Source organism: Clupea harengus, chromosome 3 (genome assembly GCF_900700415.2).
Source record: "Clupea harengus chromosome 3, Ch_v2.0.2, whole genome shotgun sequence".
NCBI lineage: Eukaryota > Metazoa > Chordata > Actinopteri > Clupeiformes > Clupeidae > Clupea > Clupea harengus.
In genome coordinates this window covers 25,612,391-25,630,999 of record NC_045154.1, presented here as the reverse complement: position 1 = coordinate 25,630,999, position 18,609 = coordinate 25,612,391, and the positions used below count along the sequence as shown (strand labels likewise).

Below are 18,609 nucleotides of genomic sequence, written 5' to 3'. Positions count from 1 at the left end.
CAGTTTTTCATCATAAACATCCCTGACAAATGTTATTCATGAAAGGATGCAACGTAGGCTGTAACCTTATCGCCGCCATCCCTGTCTCCCTGATTTACAGTTTTTCCAGATGCCCAAAGTCATCGGCATCAGTCCTGTCACATCCAAATACATTTCTTACACCAAAAAGTCTTCGTCAATCTCACGCCAAGTAAGCCTTGGAAGTTTGCAACCTTGAAAACCTAACTTAGTTAACTAGTTGTCTTGTAATAAATCACGCTGTCCAATGTATATGCATAATATGTGCCTTCATCATGTCTCCAACAACATTTTATTAGATTTGTGCTAACGACAGTGGTGTAAAAATGAAGTGGTAGATAGGCCTAGTTTTAAACCAAAAATAATCTTTAATAATAGCCTAAATCATGAATGAATAATAACTGCATTGGTTGACACAGTCTGCTGCTTATAGAGGGGAAGCACATTGCCTCAGAGAACCTTTGAGAGGTTATTCAGGAACCAGACCATTGGCACAGAAATGATTATGTTCACTGGCAATGCGCCACCTGACAGAGCCAATGCTGTGTTGACGTTTTTTAGCCATTAAAAAGGTGACGGGGGGAAAGTGAGAAGCCACTCCTCCAGCTGAGTCCAGTTACCATCTTGCTCTGGTTTGGGATTAATCAGGGTGAACTCCGATGGATTAGACCCCTGGGTAGACGACGTGGGATTAGAGCAGCATCTGTGATGTGATGGGCTCGAAGAATCAGAGGGCACTTGCCCCTGCTCTGAGCTTCACACACACACACACACACACACACACACACACACTCCCCCAAACGAGCCAGGTTTGACTTTTGACCTTGTAACAATCACATCTGTCAGCAGCACAGTATTCCAATTCCGAGACCAGGCTTTTCCCATAAGCGGGAAGAGATCTCAGCTCAGTGTCACTGCTGTGCAGACTGCCGTCAGACAGAGACACAAAGAGACGCGGCTGGTCTGGAGTCAGTGATGCCTGAGGGACTGTGGGGGGGGGGGGGATGGGTGCTGTGTGGCAGAGCAGCTATGCTGCTTCTCGGCTCGCGTGAGAGCCAGACTGCAAACAGGACCAAAGACGGCTGAGGGGATTAAAAATGCATGGCGGGTCATCATGGTGGGGGGGGTGGTAGGGATGGAGGGTGGAGGAGGTGGCATCAACCTTATGTCTCACCTCTTCAGATAAACTGCTTTCATACCACTCTGGGGTTCCTGTGTGTGTGTGTGTGTGTGTGTGTGTGTGTGTGTGTGTGTGTGTGTGTGTGTGTGAGAGATTGAGTGTGTGTGCAAAGCTAGGTTCACGAGGAGGAGAAGTGACTTTACAGACAACACAGCTGCGAGCCGACCCTAGACGAGACGAGACGGAGCCCTCTCCTCTCTCTCCTTCCCACACTGATCCCACACCTCGGAGACACACACCCATCACACTGGGGAAGCAGGAGAGGGATTAAAAATGGAGGAGACCTCTCCTCTCTCTCCTTCCCACACTGATCCCACACCTCGGAGACACACACCCATCACACTGAGGAAGCAGGAGATGGATTAAAAATGCATAGCTGTGCCAGACATGACCTGAGAATAAACTCACATCTGTGGGCTACTCAAGGCCAGGCTACAAGCCAGACACACATTGGCTGTGCTTCGCTACCCAAGGGAAAACAGAGCTGAGGAGCTATACAGTTAGCAACGCTAACATGCTACACATTTATGGTACTAGCCTAAACCAAAGACATTTTCACTAGAGGCCACTCACTGCTAGCACTCATAGCCTGATGATGGATAATACAAAGATCTCATGCTCAGAAGACCAATTATGTTAAGATGGGCTGCCTTATGTCACTATCAGCAAGAGCTGATGTTTTCAACAGCAGTCAGGCTACATTTTGGTCTCTGGGACAACCGCAGAGAGCAGACTATGGAATCTAACCAACATGGCTAGTCCACCATTACAGAGGTCAGAGGGGGGAGAAAAAAAAAAAGAAAAAAAACCACACACACACACACACACACACACACACACACACACACACACACACACACACACACACACACACACACACACACACACACACACACACACACACACACACACACACACACACACACACACACACACACACACACACACACACACACACCTCACAGCAATAGCTCCATTCCTCCAGATTAACCATCAGCACTGTTTAGAAAGATAGAGCAGTGAAATCCTTTGGAGTTGATTGACCTGTGTTAAATTCACGTTGGTCCGGCCAGAATGCGTGGTTGAGGAACCAGAGTGGTTGATGACTCTGAGAATGGCATCACTTCAGACTGACGCATAGTTGGACACGTCTGGGGCCGAGTGTTGCCAAAAAACGGGAGAGGAGGCTCTGGCCGCAAGCTGACAGCGCTTCATGAAGCCATCAGGGCAAGGGGAAAGAGAGAAGAGAGAAGAGGAAAGCCCCTCTTCTCCCCCATCACTTCAGACTGACGCATAGTTGGACACGTCTGGGGCCGAGTGTAGTGCTTCATGAAGCCATCAGGGCAAGGGGAAAGAGAGAAGAGAGAAGAGGAAAGCCCCTCTTACAGGGGAACTGACTGCTGACTAGAGAGACGGGAAGCCACGCCTTGAGCCACACACAAAAGCCCCAACTAATGGGATGGTAATGACATTAGAGAGATATAGGACACTGGTGGACCGCAGTGAGAGGGCAAGTTTTTTTTCCTCTCTCTCTAAAACAGGCACAAACTATTTCTTTCTCTTCCTCGTCTGCATGCGTACTCATGGACACAAACAAACAAACACAAAACAAACAAACAAACAAACAATCTTTTCATCTCTCTTACATGCACACATATACACAAACTTTACAACAAGCAACCAACCCAACCCCACCTTCAAGCTCTCTCTCTTTAAGGACACACACTGCCTCCATCTCTCTCCCCCCCCCCCCACACACACACACACACGCACACTTTAATTTAGCTGTGTTCTAACAGGAAGGTGCTGTCACCAGCAGCCACATGCTCTCTATTAGTGAAGAAAGGGCTCTTGCATGTGTGCTGCTCTGAGTTTGTAGAGTATATATATACGTGTGTGTGTGTGTGTGTGTGTGTGTGTGTGTGTGTGTGTGTGTGTGTGTGAGAAAGAGCTAGTCTGTTGCCATGGGAGAATGTACAGATTTCCGCAACACAGCTAGGTGTTGGGGTGTTTGTTGGGGAGGGAGTTCTGGTTAGTGAAAGGTGCCCTGTATAGACCTTTGTGTCCGCAGCAACCCTTGGCACAATGTATGTGTACGGTCATCAGTCAACCAGTGGGCTGCACAGTAGAAATGAAAGCAGGAGTTCCTCAGTGGGTTTTTCCTGCCTGAGTGAGTATATAGGCTGTGTGTGCGTGCTTGTTTGTGTGTGAGTGCATGCTTGTGTGTGTGTGTGCGTGCATGCTTTTGTGTGTGTGTGTGTGTGTGTGTGTGTGTGTGTGTGTGTGTGTGTGTGTGTGTGCGTGCTTCTGTGTGTGTGTGTGTGTGCTTCTGTGTGTGTGTGTGTACTTCTGTGTGTGTGTGTGTGTGTGTGCATGCATGTTTGCGTGCACATATGTGTTCCCTCTTGCATATACACCGGTTGGCCTCTGGTCCGGCATGTTATTTTTGTGGAAATGAAGCCTCTCTGTTTTGGTCTTTTCCCTTCCCAACAAGTACATTCCAGCCCAGACATCAACACAGAGAGCTGAAAATAGCACCGCTCTTTGTTGGAGACTTTTGTACACAGAGGAGAGGAGAGGAGAAGAGAGGAGAGGACAGCCTCCCCCTGGTTAATCCTCTGTAGTCAGTGGACTTCCTCAAGCTGTTCACCGCACCTCTTCAACAGCCCGCAGTCATGTGGATCAACGTGTGAAACTACTGTACTGAAACTGAAATATCACTGTTCTGGCTATGGGCATGTTAATGTAGAGCTAATGCTAACCAACCTAACTTAAAATGGCATTTACCACAAACTACACATAAACTAATCGCCACCTGCTTAAAACTTGAGGTATGGTACTGCTCAGACGCTGCTTTGGTGCAGTACCATCTGGCCAGAGAGCTACTGTGGTCCAGACTGCAGAGGCACCAACAGCATCTTTTCAGACTGTCATGGTCATGAGCACTGAAACCCCACCCCACTATTGCTATATTAATGCAACTAGTCCTGTGCAGATACTAAACTGGTCTTGCTACTATTGTTTGCACGCGCACTTGTGCTGTTGTGATGCTGTAGTGCTTCCGCGTGCCTTCTGACCTGTATAAGCCCTGTAGTGCAGAGTCCTGTGACTCACACTGCAGAGGTAAGCGGTGAGGATGCCCTTTGGGGCCACTCGCAGGGCTCGCATCTAGCGGTGCAACCCATAAACAATGAGCGATTGTTTGCCTGCGCACTGCCACTTCCTGAGAGGATGCCGTGAATCATGAGACGGCGGGCCGGCAGAAGCGGCCTGAGAGGCTAAGCCCTGGGAGGTTAAAGGGCAAGGGGGACGCCGTGACGACGCAAAACAACGATAACCTTTGGTTTTTTTCACAACAGTGGTTCCTTTGTACAAACCTGACTTCGGCCAGAGTAATTTAACGCCAGAGTTAAACAGAGCAACACACACACACAGCAAATGTCATGTTTATGCCCCACTACAAAAACACAAAGAACATGGCCTTCAGGCAAAGCCCCGACAAACCTCACCCCTTGCCCCACTTCATGTGTGATCCATATGCTTACGCATCTGGAAAATGCGCTTTTCATAGCAACAGAAGCAGTCATGCAGTTTGCACACAGACTGTGCTAACATCCTAATACGACCTCAGCAGTAGCAGTAGCTGCCAGTTCCAGCCGAGCGCTGCACACACAGGGTCAGGTAGTTCAGAGGAACATTAAACACGGTGCTAAGCTACGCTAACACAGCCTGACCTTTCCCAACACAGAGGTTCTCTCTCCACCCCACACACAGGCCCAGGGGTGAAAGAGACCTCAAGGAAGCCTTTGTTCCAATGAGCCAGCCTGTGCAGCGACACTGCCGTGCTCATGTCTGCCACGATGTAAAAAAAAAAAAAAACACAGGGACACAAAACCGTGCCCCATGGGAAAACACACTGCTGAACACAGCAAGCCCAGAATAACAGGGTCCAATAAGGGGGGGCAAGTTCATATGTGTTTATGTGTGTGTGTGTGTGTGTGTGTGTGTGTGTGTGTGTGTGTGTATGTGTGTGTGTGTGTGTCCCTTGGTCCCTTCTCCTAAGCGTCCTCGCCCTCACCCGTCTGGGGACTGCCCTCCGACAATGCCCCCCTCTAAAAACAACCAGGGTCGTGGGGGGAATGAAGTTTCCACTCCACCCTGGACTTCCCCACTGTCTGAGAATGCCTGACCACTGTACCCCCCCTTGCTGAAGTGCTGGTATCAGACTGCCTTTTCCCACACTGAAGGAAGGAAGGGAAAAAAAGAAAAAAAGATACTGCGCGATGAGGGATGGAAAAACAGCCCTATGTTCCAGACAGAGACACTGGACTCTACAGAGCAGCTACACAAGCATACTTAAAAATGAATGACTGGGTTTACAGCGCGAATGACTACAGCAGCTCTTCCTCCTAGTGAGAAACAGGACTTCATGCGCAGTGTCTGAGATGTTCTCGTGCTTTCGGAAACAATGGCAGTCACTGAAGGAAGAAGGAGAAATCCAGCGCAACATCAGCGCATTTAAAAAGAGCTCATCCATCTCTGAATTCTTTGCAACCCCCCCCCCCCCCACCCCCCATCACAACCGGACTTCCACTGAGAATGCAGTGTGTGTTGTGTGTGTGTTTAGGCACGTGCTCGCTCACAAACTCAGACATGGCCAATGACTCAGCTGACCTGAGGGGGTGCACATTGTGTCTGTCTCACATCACAGAGAAAGCCAAAGCGAGACAGAGAGAAAGGGAGCAGAGAGGGAGACAGAGAGACAGACAGACAGACACTTTCCATTCAACCAGGTTGAGAAGGGAGAGATGATTCATACACTCTTCAGTTGCGATCACTGACACTGTCAGTCATCCAGTCCTTCACACTTTGAGCTTCTTTTAACAACAGCTGATGTGATCCATATTCCCATAGAGGCCGAGGTGAACAGAGCTTCAGTAGCCCAGTCATCTGCTGCGCCTGCTGAGGGATCCACTGCACACACTACTGGATTTCCAGTCTCAGTCTCCAACTCAAGGTCACAGGGCAGGGCAGAGCAGAGCAAACACTGGTCGCCCCGATCTCCACCTTCCGCTCCGAGGTGAGACAGCGTGTCACTGAGTCACTCTTCCACCACATGCGTCCTCCTCTCTTCCGCCAGGTTGGCAACAGCACACCAGCCGCCACGGTCACAAGGGCTATTTATAGGCGGAAGCCCTCTCCTTCTCCCCCCCCCCATCCATTATCCCTCCTTACAAATGTGCTTATTTTCCTTTCTATTGTGTACTAGTGCTACTAGTGCTTCACAACGTCCTCAGCTCCATCTGTACACCATATTGAATCACCACTGCTTCAACTTCATCGTATCTAGGACAGCCTCTAAAACCAACATATGTGCATGAACTTTGCCAAGGCAGTGCTCAAGGATGGTGGTACAGCACAATCTGTTTCTCTTTCCAGGACTATTCTAACAAAAACAAAAAAAAACTGTGGAGATGCTGCCCTCTGTTCGCCCGTATAGGGGAGAGCAGATGCTAAATGTGTGCTCAATTAATCGAGTTACAACGACAGCTTTCAGAACGGTGAAAACTGGAAATATCCGTGGAAACTTGCGCTGCCTGTCTTTGCCTGTGAAAGAGCCAAGACCAGGCAGTGGCAGCACACGGGAGTGGCGCGGCCGTCTCCAGGGAACTCACTTCTGTGTTCTGCCCCACCTTTGTCATAGCCACAGCGAGAGGAAGCGGGCCTTGTAACCGCTGCTGATGCTTCCTGTTCTAGTCTCGGATGATGTGTGTTAGCGCCACTGCATCTGCCGTGATTACGAGGGGCCTAACATAGGCACTCATCCAGAGAACTCCAAGAGCGCTACACACGAACCAGAGGTTAGAGCGTGAGTAAGAGAGGTTCTTACTGTGTAAGCTGAGGAAAACACTGGTAGGACTCAGCTGGTTCACATGCAAACCGCTGCATCTCTAATAGATAGCGTGTGCAATTTAGTCACCAAGCAGCAGCCCCTCTCAAGCAACATCACGAGATGAGACTTAGTTCGGTAGCCTATGTAAAAGCCCCTAAAAAAGCAACCATTACTGAGGAGAAAGTGCAGTGTGAGCTATCGAATCGGGGAGGCTGTGTGGGACTGATCATCGCACTCTCACACAAACGTTTGAAGGACAAAAAAAGTATCAGGAAGTTGAGACGTTAAGCTTTCGTGATGCCAATAGAAGAATGACAAAATGCCAGGAAACTTGGATAGTTAGATCATTTCGTGTATTTCAAAAACAATCCACCCTTGACATACCCTCGGGGCCATGAGCAGTGAGAATTTGTTTAATTTACAGAGGAGAACTGACTAAAACAATTAGGCTTACGTTATATTTATATCAACAAGTTTAACGTCCAGTTCTGAAACGCATGAAAGGCCAATCCAAAAGTTCTTTCAAGTAGGTTACATCCAGTACAGAGGTGTTTTAGATGCTGAAGGGGACATCTACGTTTGCGGTGACACGTTGACACTCTGGGCACTGCAATTTGGCATTTGAAAGAGCAAACCGTTCCCTCGCAATTAACGTTACACGCGTAGGGATAGGTTAAGGTTAACGTTACATGTGTGAGTTATTGATAAGTACAGCTAGCTACCTACAACAACTGGTTAGCAAACAATCAACCAGTTCTAAAAAACCCTGCTCAGGTAGCTAACGTTAAAGTATCATTGATCAATACCTTGTTCAGGTTAAGTCGTTAAGTCGCACGAAAACAGCTCTTATTAAAAGTAGTGTGAATGAAAATGCGCGTCCACCGAGAGGGCTTGCTTGCCTTCATCAAAGGATCAGAAAGCCTTGTTCTTCCCCTACGCTAGCTAGCTAGCGTTGCCGCTACCTCCAAACGTTGAAACAATTTGCCACTAAAACACAAAAGGCAACTTACCTATTCGTATGTTTCTTCTGCACTTCACAGGCAGCAAAAGAAGGATCTCTTTTCATTCTTTCGTCGCTCGTAGATGGATAATTTTGGAGGTGGCTAGCTCCGTGTGACAGTGATGTGAGCCAGGACACTCATCGCGACACTGTCTGTATCAGACAACAGCAGCAGCTAGAACGCATTTGCCCCACATGCCACGAACCGCAGCTGTCGGAATGCCACTACCGACAGCCTTGTACAAGGCAGCTGCGGAAACTTTCTCACGGGGCTAAATAAAAAGCAACGCAACTGGCTAGATGAGTTCGGTTAACAGTTACTCCACTCCACTCCTATCAATTGAATGTTTAGATTATCCGTCCGCAAATGTGAACCAGAACTGAGTGGGTGTGGTCTTGAACCCGTTGCACTGGTTTGGGATCAGCTGAATAAAATCCTCACTAACATTATTTGTGAAAGGCTGACCCTGCAGCTTGGTTATGTCTGACATCAGTCGTTTTCGGCATGACAAGACGATATTAGTTAAAGCTTTTATCCTTTGTGTCAGAATGTTACCAGTGTGTTTTTGTTAAAAAACGTTCATTCTGAAGACGAATGGTTTCTATAAAATTATTATTTCTAAACGATAGGTACAAAATATGCTGTTTTCGTAGACTTTTGTAGAAGCGACATGCTCATTTTCTGTTGTTTCGCAACTTTTCTCAAAGTTTTGGTTCTCAACTTCCACAAATAAATAAATAAACAGACTAAAATAAGACTCACTACAGCGATGTAGAAAAAGAAGATGGTCATTTTGCGCCTCCTTGTGGTAAAACTGTTGTAGTGTTTCAGTGCTCAATATCAAATTATGCTTTCCCTTGCAACAATCAAAAACAATGACTAAGTTATTTAGCTGTCTCACACTGTGATACATATGTTTAAGTGACCTATGTTTAAATTCTATGAACTGTGTTAGTTCGTTGTAACGTAAAATGTAATTATTATTAATTTAGATACGTTACGTTCTAATATGTGACCGTTAGCACACCATTCATTCATTACCCAGTTGGTGGCAGACATTAGCACTTATTAGCCAGCTGTGTTGTAATCTGTTGTTGCTCTGATTCTTGGTGTAATTAATCTAATAGTAACTTGCTGTGTTTCGTTTCTTGTGTATTATTGTTTCACTCATAAGTTTTCACATGACATCAATAAAGGAGCAAGGCGAGTTAACCGTAGCCTACACAGCCCTAACTAAACTAAACTAAACCTAAAAAAATAAATAAAATTCTCTAAACGGCATAAAATGTAGGCTACCAACACAAAATATCTACTCACAGACAAATAATGTCCAAAGTTTACACGGTCAGCGTGGGTTTTTGCTCGAACTTTACTGGAGCGACTTTCAACATGTAACCTAACTTCAGGGGTGTAGAGGTGGAGGTACTGTTGCAGAATGTAGATGTGTCCATTCTATTCCACCATGGCTATATCCACGCGATTGAATTTAGTGCTTATTTATTTATTCAATGCCATTTGCAGTGTTCGTGTAGTGCCTGTATTTGTGTTAAGACATCACGATGCCTCGTAGAATCATGGCTATAAATGTGAAACGTAATTGTTTATGATACAAATATTTTCGTATTTATTATTATGATTTCTCACAAATCCAGCCATTAAGAACATGGGCGCACTCCAATCTGCTATTTAGCGTTCTGAATTCTGTTCAAAGTTAAGAACAAATCCCAGATGAGAAAACTTTCATGAAAGCCAGAATTGTCCCGGGAATGTTCTTAACTGCATTCGAGAATGAGGTCCCATGTCTGTCAACCTCTTTACATATCGTGTAGCATAGCGGCAGTGACTGGGAGAGAGGAGGGAAAAGAGTGTGTGTGTGCTTTGTCAAAAATCATCCTCTTTTTAATCAGCACACCGGTTAAGCTACTAGCTAATGATTGTTAACAAGCTCAAGTTTGAGTTTTTTGACAAAGCAGGAGAAATGTCCCTTTTCATGTTACAAGCTTGTGCTTGTTGAACAAGTGGTGTGATACTTGTAGAGGTTTTACTGGTTCGGTTGGTTTCCTCACAATCTGACCGTGTACTGGGCTGGGCCTTCCTAACTTGCACTTCGACTACTTAATTTGCACTTACAACAGTTACATTCCTGCACTTATTTTTTATGTAAAAAATGTAAACAGGGAGCTGCCCGTTGGAAATGGCATGTGAACCAAACCACTTTAAGGAATAGGGGGGTCTTGGTTTTACGTTTATAATTCGGCCTGCTTGTGTTGTCTGGCTTTTATTTAATATTACTATATTATTCAAAATAATGTATTTGTGTTTACAATGATTGTTGGGGGGGGACAACTTTATGGTAGGGGGGGACAGGGGGGACGTGTCAGCCGCTAAACAAAAGTTGGTCGGCGGCGACTAGAAGGTTCTCAAGGTGAAAAATGACTTGGTCATTTAAAGACTTATGTCACGCACTGGTAACATCTAGAAAATGTTTAAGTGTTGGTGAAAATTGCTGAAGTATAAGTAGAAATTAGTAAAGCAAAAATTGTTTTGAAAGCGAGTGTCAAAACTGTGGGGTGTTAGTCTGTAACTGATGAGCAAAAGGCCAGCGAGTCGCCAGCTCTGTCCCCAGTGGGCCGACTGGCCTTTTGCTATCAGGGAGCCTATGTGCCGCATGAAAATGGTATTTAGGTGCAAACAGATAAGTTTGATATATTCTTGAATGCGTTAGGCTATAGGCCCAGAATTTTTTTTCAAAGATTCTTCACTATCTCAAAGATTTGTCGTTGTGGTATGGGCTAATGTTTACAATAATCATGAGCAAATTTCATTAAAAAGTAATACTGCTGAGGGGGTATGTACAAGCACAAACCTTGCTTACCTGTTACACACACAGGCATTCGTTTCTTGTGTGTAACAGTGTCATGACACTGAGAAAGACTTTTATAAGGTGGAAAGCGAGAGGCAAACACTCCCTGAGCCATCATTACTTTGCCACACTTAATGGTTTCAACCTACCAATACAACACAAACGAATCCAAAAAGGGTGCATGAATGTCCGAGTAGAATGGCTTCAGATCATTGTACAGACTGTCCGTAAGTGTGATGCCGTCAGAGCCAGGGTAGCTGTGTTGACTTAAATAGAGCCTTAGGAAATGCTTTTATCTCAGTTTGAAAAATGGAATATCCTGGCAGCTGCATGTTACTCACTTTTCCGCTCTTGCCCAGATTACTCTGCCATTTTGCATGACTGCCAAAGGTGACATTGAGGTGGCTTGAGTCGTGGAGTATCAATGTCAATAGAACATCACCTTTTCATTCAAAGCACTTCACTTTTTGAAATGGCTTCAAGTGTTGCTCTTTATGTCCCCATTGAGATTTTTGATGAGGGCTCTTATTATAAGCATCTTATTTACCCTGAATAGTGGTAGATGTAGAGGATCCGTGTAGGTAGTATTTAATCATTAGCCTTATAATTGGTCCATCCTGGCTGTATGCGTGTGTCTGGATGTGTTCCGCCCTGTTTGCGAAAGCAGATTAAGCCTAAACCTGCCCTAAATGTATGTGAATGGTGTGGTGTGCGCAGAAAGACATATGGAGTGCATTGCCTGGGCCCATTGTGTGTTTTACAAGGATTATCATTTAAGAGGGATAGAATGATGATAGAGTGGTCTTTTCCTTTCCAGTATTACAAGGAAATGCAATGTGCTTTTTTTCAGGATAATTGGCGATTAGAGAATAAGAACATGAAGATCATACTACTGCCATTTCAGGCACACAGACATTTTTCAGACACTCTTTTTTTTTTTTTACAGAGAATGCATTTGATACATTTGATTATTTTCGGATCAAGCAACAAGTCATAACATTTTACAAGTACGATCACTGATGTTTCCCATTGAAAGACTGCCTATATGGAGCTGTGTCACCCCTCTCGGGTAAAATCAACTTCGCCGTGGTTCTATCGTCTGCAACATCCTGCACGTGTTCAGTGTCTGGTCTGGAGTGATCTCACTCCGTGCTGTCAGTGGGAATACCCACGGCAGCCGGGTTAAATGTGAGAGTGAGGGCCAGCCAGGGCAGCTCTCCCCTCTGCCCGCTGTCAGCTCCAGCAGAGAGGAAGTGACAGGCCCAGCATGCCCCCAAGGCAGGAGCGCTACGTCCAGGACTCCCTCGCTGCCTGACATTTACCAGTGGCTCTGCACTCCCAGGAAGAATCAAATGTGATTGTGTAACATTTAGGAACTGTTATGACTTGATAATGGCCACTCTCTTGTGTAATACGGTTTTTGAGCAGGTAGTTGGTAGTTGATATCAGAGAGTCCAGATATTCTGGTAGATACATGTTAGCGCAGGTAGCGAGATGGTAATGTTTTCCTAAATGAAATACAGAGAATCAATTCTAAATATACAGTATTCTACAAATTCAGCTCTTACATATTGTCAAATTTATTCATTTCAATAAACAATACATTTTACTCACGCACAGTGAGCTGTGCTGCACACCGTGAAAAGCTATTTCACAATCGCACTTTCTTTTTGTGCTGATAAATGTGTTACACCTGTACAGTCACAGTGTGCCTTACAATAACACAAATGATCAGTCTATGGCATGATTGACATAAAAAGGACTCCATCAAAAACCCCCAAATGTTTTCCATATTCACCTGACTGCCCACCTACGGTTTGGCTGCTGTAAGAACCACCCTACCCGTCTCCCTCCCTGAGCGCCTCGGCCACGCATCCCTCAGACAGCAGCGTGACGGCTGGTAACGCCTCGGCCGGGAGACAATGGCAGACACCTGCAACACCTAAATGGCTCCTGAAGCCGGGCCCACGTCACTCTCCCAATCACTCCCATCATTCCCCCGCCCGGGTCCCACCGAGCCGCAGACAGCTGCCTGGCCTAAGCAAATATTGGCTGAGAGCATCATTGGGGCATCATCGTGTATAAAAGGCCACGTTTGCTTCAAAGAGGGTATTTTTTTCTTAGTAGATGGCTAGTAATTGGAGGGGGGAGCCTGCCTCTTCGGTTCAATGGCCAGGCCCCTGTGGGTGGACAGCTGTTTGCTGTGCACATGTGGCGATGGCAGATAACACTCATCTCCCAGCCCTGGCTATTTGAGGAACAGCAGGAGGCTGGGCAATTGTTGTGGTGCCTATCTTTAGGGATCTTTTGTGTTGCGTATATGCGTGTGTGTGTGTGTGTGTTTGTGTGTGTGTGTGCATACGTGCGTGCAGCACACAAGCGCATTATTAGGGGTCAGAGTAGATAGGTTGGCAATTAGTCATGTGGGCAGGGAAAAGGCTGCTGTATGTTTATCAGGTCCGTCAGCTCAGGTCAGATGGGGCAGACGGGCAGGGTGCAGTCAAAGGTCACGCGACTGTGTCATAAGGTCAGGACTCGACCTCGTCTGACTTCATGATTTAATGCAGAAATGACAAAACCCTGGGGGTTGAACCCTGAACTTCCCCTTCGGAGCTTTAACTCCCATAAACATGTGCACATATTTATTTACAGTGATGCTGATGCTAAAGTCAGAAAATAATCTATATATAATTAAACATATATATTAAATACATCCATTTTCATTTCAGTTGAATCCTGTTACACACTTTCCAGTGCTCTACACTGACTTCCACACTGTTGTTGAATAATAACAACAATTCTGCCGGGCTAGGGCGGTGTCGTAAAAGCTCACTATTGATTCTGATGGCGTGTTGCATCTGGTCCACCTGACCACGCATCCTTTAGCGCCTATTAGATCTCCTCTCTCCTAACCCGTGGGTAATGGGCAGCATGTGAAGGCTGATGAGAATCGGAGGCACTTGTGAGATGGGGGCTGCCAGGGCCAGACGTCTGGCACAGCTGAGGCCATTACTGACAGGAGGTGATTTTCGTCAACAAGCCTTAACGCCCCGCGCCTCTATAACGTCACGAGGCTGCCGCGTAAAGGTTTTCAGGAGCGGCATCGATCCTGCTTATGGCCGCCTTGGCGCAGCGGACACGTTGCACTTCCCAGCCAATTTACTTTTATCTGCTCTGATAAGCCGTTTTAGACGGACATCTCACACAGTTTGTTTCTGCCTGAACGTTCCACGACAGCAGGCCATTTGGCAGCAGATACGCTTATGTGATGTCAAAACACAAATAACCTAACCTGTTCGCCTTTAGTGATTACTCTCAATTTGTCAGTCTTTCGGGCTGCCTAATGCATTTACACAGCAGTCATTCTCCCTATTTTATGAACACAAAGAAACACAATAAAAAAAAAAAAACACAAACAAAGACTAACAGAGCATTTCATAAAATCTATTAGGTGTAGGTTTAACATCATCATTTAGTTTGGATATGTCCTAAATATGTATTTAAACTCTGAAATAAATTGAATTTTTTTTTAATTCATGCCTAAAATGTGTGTCAGTATATTAAAATATAAGTTATGTTGCATGGCTTTCAAGAAAGCATTTTGATGATTACGTTAAGGATAAAGGAGTGTGTCAGACAACCCTGAAGAGATAACAGTGCCACAACTGCACGGCCCGTATACCAGTAAATGTCAGAGTGTAATTAGGAGCTGTGTCCATGAGGAAGTGGCCCCCACAATTATCACATTTGGCCATGGAGGCCCCTGGGGCGGCAGGGACGTGCGGTACCATTACAACGGCCAAATCCAATAATGAGTGTCCTCTCAGAGAAGGTTCTGGACTCTGTGGGGGTGGGAACCATTACGCAAAAAGAGTTTAGCCCTCAGGTGAGAAGCCATTAGGGCATGTGGGCCCTCTGCTCTCCGCCATCCACTTACGCACACGTACACACACACACACACACACACAGACACACACACACACACACACAGTCTGGGGACTTGTTCAATGGGAGACGTATTTTTTGTGCTGGCTCATTGGTTTAGTTCTCTCCGTTATTACTTCTACCATTTTTACAGTTATAGTTCAGATATTTAGCAGATGCTTTTGCCCAAAAGAGTAAAAACAACAATGAAAAAATTAAGCGATAAGCATAATTCAATTAAATTCTTAAAGCAATATTACAGTTTTTCTCGATTGCTTAAACACAATTTTGACTGCTTTGTTTTGTTTTTCAATACACCTCACACAATTAGCACAACCACACACCCAATGAGCAAAACACCTCAGATCCATTGCAAAATGAAACACTCTTGTAAAAACTATACACTAATTTGACAAAACCATATTTTGTTACCATATCAAACACACAACATGACTGAATTCTGTTTGTACCACTTACACACTGCTGTTATAAACCTAAAACACTTTTAGCAATTCTACTTCTCAGTGATTAGAGTAGTGTAAGTGAAGTACACAGAGAAAGTGCAAATATTCAATAAATTCACCAAACACTACACAAGACCATTGGGTGTGTGGTTGTGCTAATTGTGTGAGTGAAATGAAAAACAAAACAAAGCAGTCAAAATTGTGTTTAAGCAATCGAGAAAAACTGTATTTAATTCTCTCCATATACACAAATCAGTCAACATGGAGAATCACAACAAAAACAACTAAACTTGTCTCAGTTTTCATAACTGCATAACACTGTAAGCTATCGGACAAACATAACATTATATCCAGTACCAAAAAAAAGATCTGAAAAAAAAAAAAAACGAAAATACTGTACAATGCATCATCTCTCCGCCTAGCTGGATCTGGCCAGAGAATTTCATCCACATCACAGGCAATATCCTCATTGGCCAGACAACGTGGGAAGAACCGTCTGGAATGCCGAATCCATCCCTGTACTGCCACAGCGTCAATTTGGTCACAGGCCTCCTCCATGGCCTGAATGAGGGGTACCTGAGCCTGGAGCCGGAGATCGTACACCTTCCACCGCCATGCCGAGAAAAACTCCTCGATAGGGTTAAGAAACGGAGAGTATGGTGGGAGGTAAAGAATTGTAAACTGTTGATGGTGTTGAAACCAGTTCTGGACCAGAGCAGAGCGGTGGGATGAAACATTGTCCCAGACGACAGTGAATTGCATCTGGTGCATCTGGTTAACTGCAGTGATGATGTTTTGCAATCGGTCCAAAAATGTGAGAATGTGAGCTGTGTTATATGGGCCCATATTGGCATGACGGAGGAGGACCCCATTCTGGGTGATGGCAGCACAAAGGTTGATGTTACCCCCACGTTGCCCCAGGACATTGATAATAGCCCTCTGGCCAATGATGTTTCTGCCTCTCCTTCTAACCTTTGTGAGGTTAAACCCTGCCTCATCTATATATATGTATATATTCCTGAGGGATTGCCTCAGCATCCATCTGTAAAACTCTCTGAAATACAGTGAAAGACAAGATTGTGTAGTTCAGCATAGATTTAGTATACAGTACATTTACATGTGAAAAGGTATGCAACATTAGAGTACTAAAGTGAACAATACATACCTCCACATACTCATGCCGCAGCTGCTTGACCCTCTCGGAGTTACGCCTCTAAAGGCACTCGATAAATCTGCTTCATCATAACCTGATTTTTGGTCAGGATGTGTGCCAGTGTAGAAATAGAGACCTGATTGACATCATGGAAAATGTCATGGTCGCCAATAATGTTAGCTTGGATTTCTCTAAGCCTTATTGCACTATTGGCTAGAACCATGTTAACGATCTCTCTTTCTTGCTGTTGGTTGAATATGGGCGCCGTTCCTCCTTGTTGTGCTTGACCCTCAATCCTATGTAGAACAAAATACATGTAACCTACTGTAAAATGTCACAGGAAGGGGTATCAAAAGTGCTGACATGGTGCATACAATAAGCAGCTGTAAACAGATTATTTTTACCTGTTTTCTCGTCAAAAGATCCTAATGACAGATGCCACTGTGAACTCGTAGTCCAGCCTCCCTCAGCGTCAACCCATGGTTTACTACATGGTCAACAAGTGTGGCACGAATTTCATCTGACAAATTTGGTCCTCTTCTTTGAGCCTCTCCTGCTTCAGGTCTTCCTCTTCCTCCACCTCGACCTCGGCCTCTATCTCTACCTCTACCTCTGGCACGGCCTCTGGCACGGCCTTGGCCTCTGCCTCCTCCTCCTCGGATTCCCCCTCTCACCCTCACTCTTCTCCCTCTGATTCCTTCCATTTTGGTTGAAGATAGGTGAACTCACCTGCTGCATTTTTATAGTGCTCAAACCTGATTTTTGTGTCTACAATTAAGCAATCATGTGTTTGCGCACCTGATGGCTGTGTTTAACTAAATGCCACAAAGTGTGGTAATTTGACCTGCAGTGCTTTGGAATTGCAAGGAAGTGACATCTTGATATACGTCTGTGTCTAAAGCATAAAAGTGTGTTTAGTGTTTTGCAAATCACTTGTGTGTATTGTTTCGCAAAAAGTGTGATGTTGACTTGTGCTTATAGTGGTGCAAATCTGAGCCGTTGTTTTGCTCCTTGAGTGAAGGTTTTGATAATTGTGTAATACTTTTGATTTTAGTGTTTATCCAGTCGTAAAAAACTGTAAGTATAATTTTAACATAAAACCATCAATCATTATAACAACAACAATGCCAACAACAATAATAATAATAATGATAATTAGACTGGAATGGACAGCAATACATAAGTCATTTCACCATTGATCTTGACTGTGATATCTTGCTGCTAAGAGAAGGCAAAGACAACAGATGCTCTTTGGAGGAGCACAGCGGCTGAAAGGGAGAATAGATCTAAATCATAGCATTTAAATATGCTGGTGCTGAGCCAGTGGCTGTCCTATAGGCGAGAGTGAGGGATTCAAAACGTAATCCTAGCAGCTACAGGAAGCCAGTGAAAGGTGACCAGAGGAGTCACATGTGTCCTCTTCGGTTGATCAAAGACCAAACACGCTGCCACATTCGGAATCATCTGCAATGGCAGAACTGTCAAAATGTAACTGCAATAGTCAGTCTAGTTTAGAAGGAACCAGGCCTGCAAGAGAAGTTGTGTAGCATATTGTGTGAGACAGGATTTGATCGTCCGAATATTGTGAACCGACAAGACCTCGAGACAGAAGCTACGTGCTCAGAGAAATGAAGTTGGTCATCAATCATAACACCCAAGTTTCATGCAGTTTTAGTCGGGGTCAATGAAGATAAATCAATACTTTGTAGGATAGTCGAATTGGCTGGAAATACCAGGAGCTCAGTTTCGAACGTCTGAGCGAAGGTGATGTCTCTTATCCAAACTGAAATATCACTGAGGCATACAGAAATTCAAGCTGGAGTCTTCCGGGGATAGGACAAGTGCAGTTGAACATCATCCGCATAATAATGATAAGAGAACCCGTTTATTTTTGAGGCCAGATACAGTTCATTTCAGTTAAATGCTGGATCCAACTGTGCTATATCTGGTAAAATCTTTCATCTTGTTTATGTTTTCAGTGAGGATGAAGACTTTAAAGATCAACCTTATTGAAATGCCACGGCCGACTTTTCAAAACAATTATCTTGATTGATGAACAATAATTTTGAATGATTCACCGTGGTAATGATAATTTTTTACCCCATGGGGGCCC

General features: G+C 45.0%; 1 protein-coding gene across 1 annotated transcript in view; it reads right to left on the bottom strand.

Annotated features, from left to right (window-relative positions):
* si:dkeyp-19e1.3 (USP6 N-terminal-like protein) overlaps positions 1-8,566 on the bottom strand; it is a 26,735-nt gene extending 18,169 nt beyond the window's left edge. Inside the window, exon 1 of the mRNA XM_031565172.2 lies at positions 8,102-8,566. The gene's annotated coding sequence lies outside the window, so the exon portion shown is untranslated. The remainder of the gene's footprint in view (positions 1-8,101) is intronic.
* Between the last annotated feature and the right edge of the window lie 10,043 nt (positions 8,567-18,609).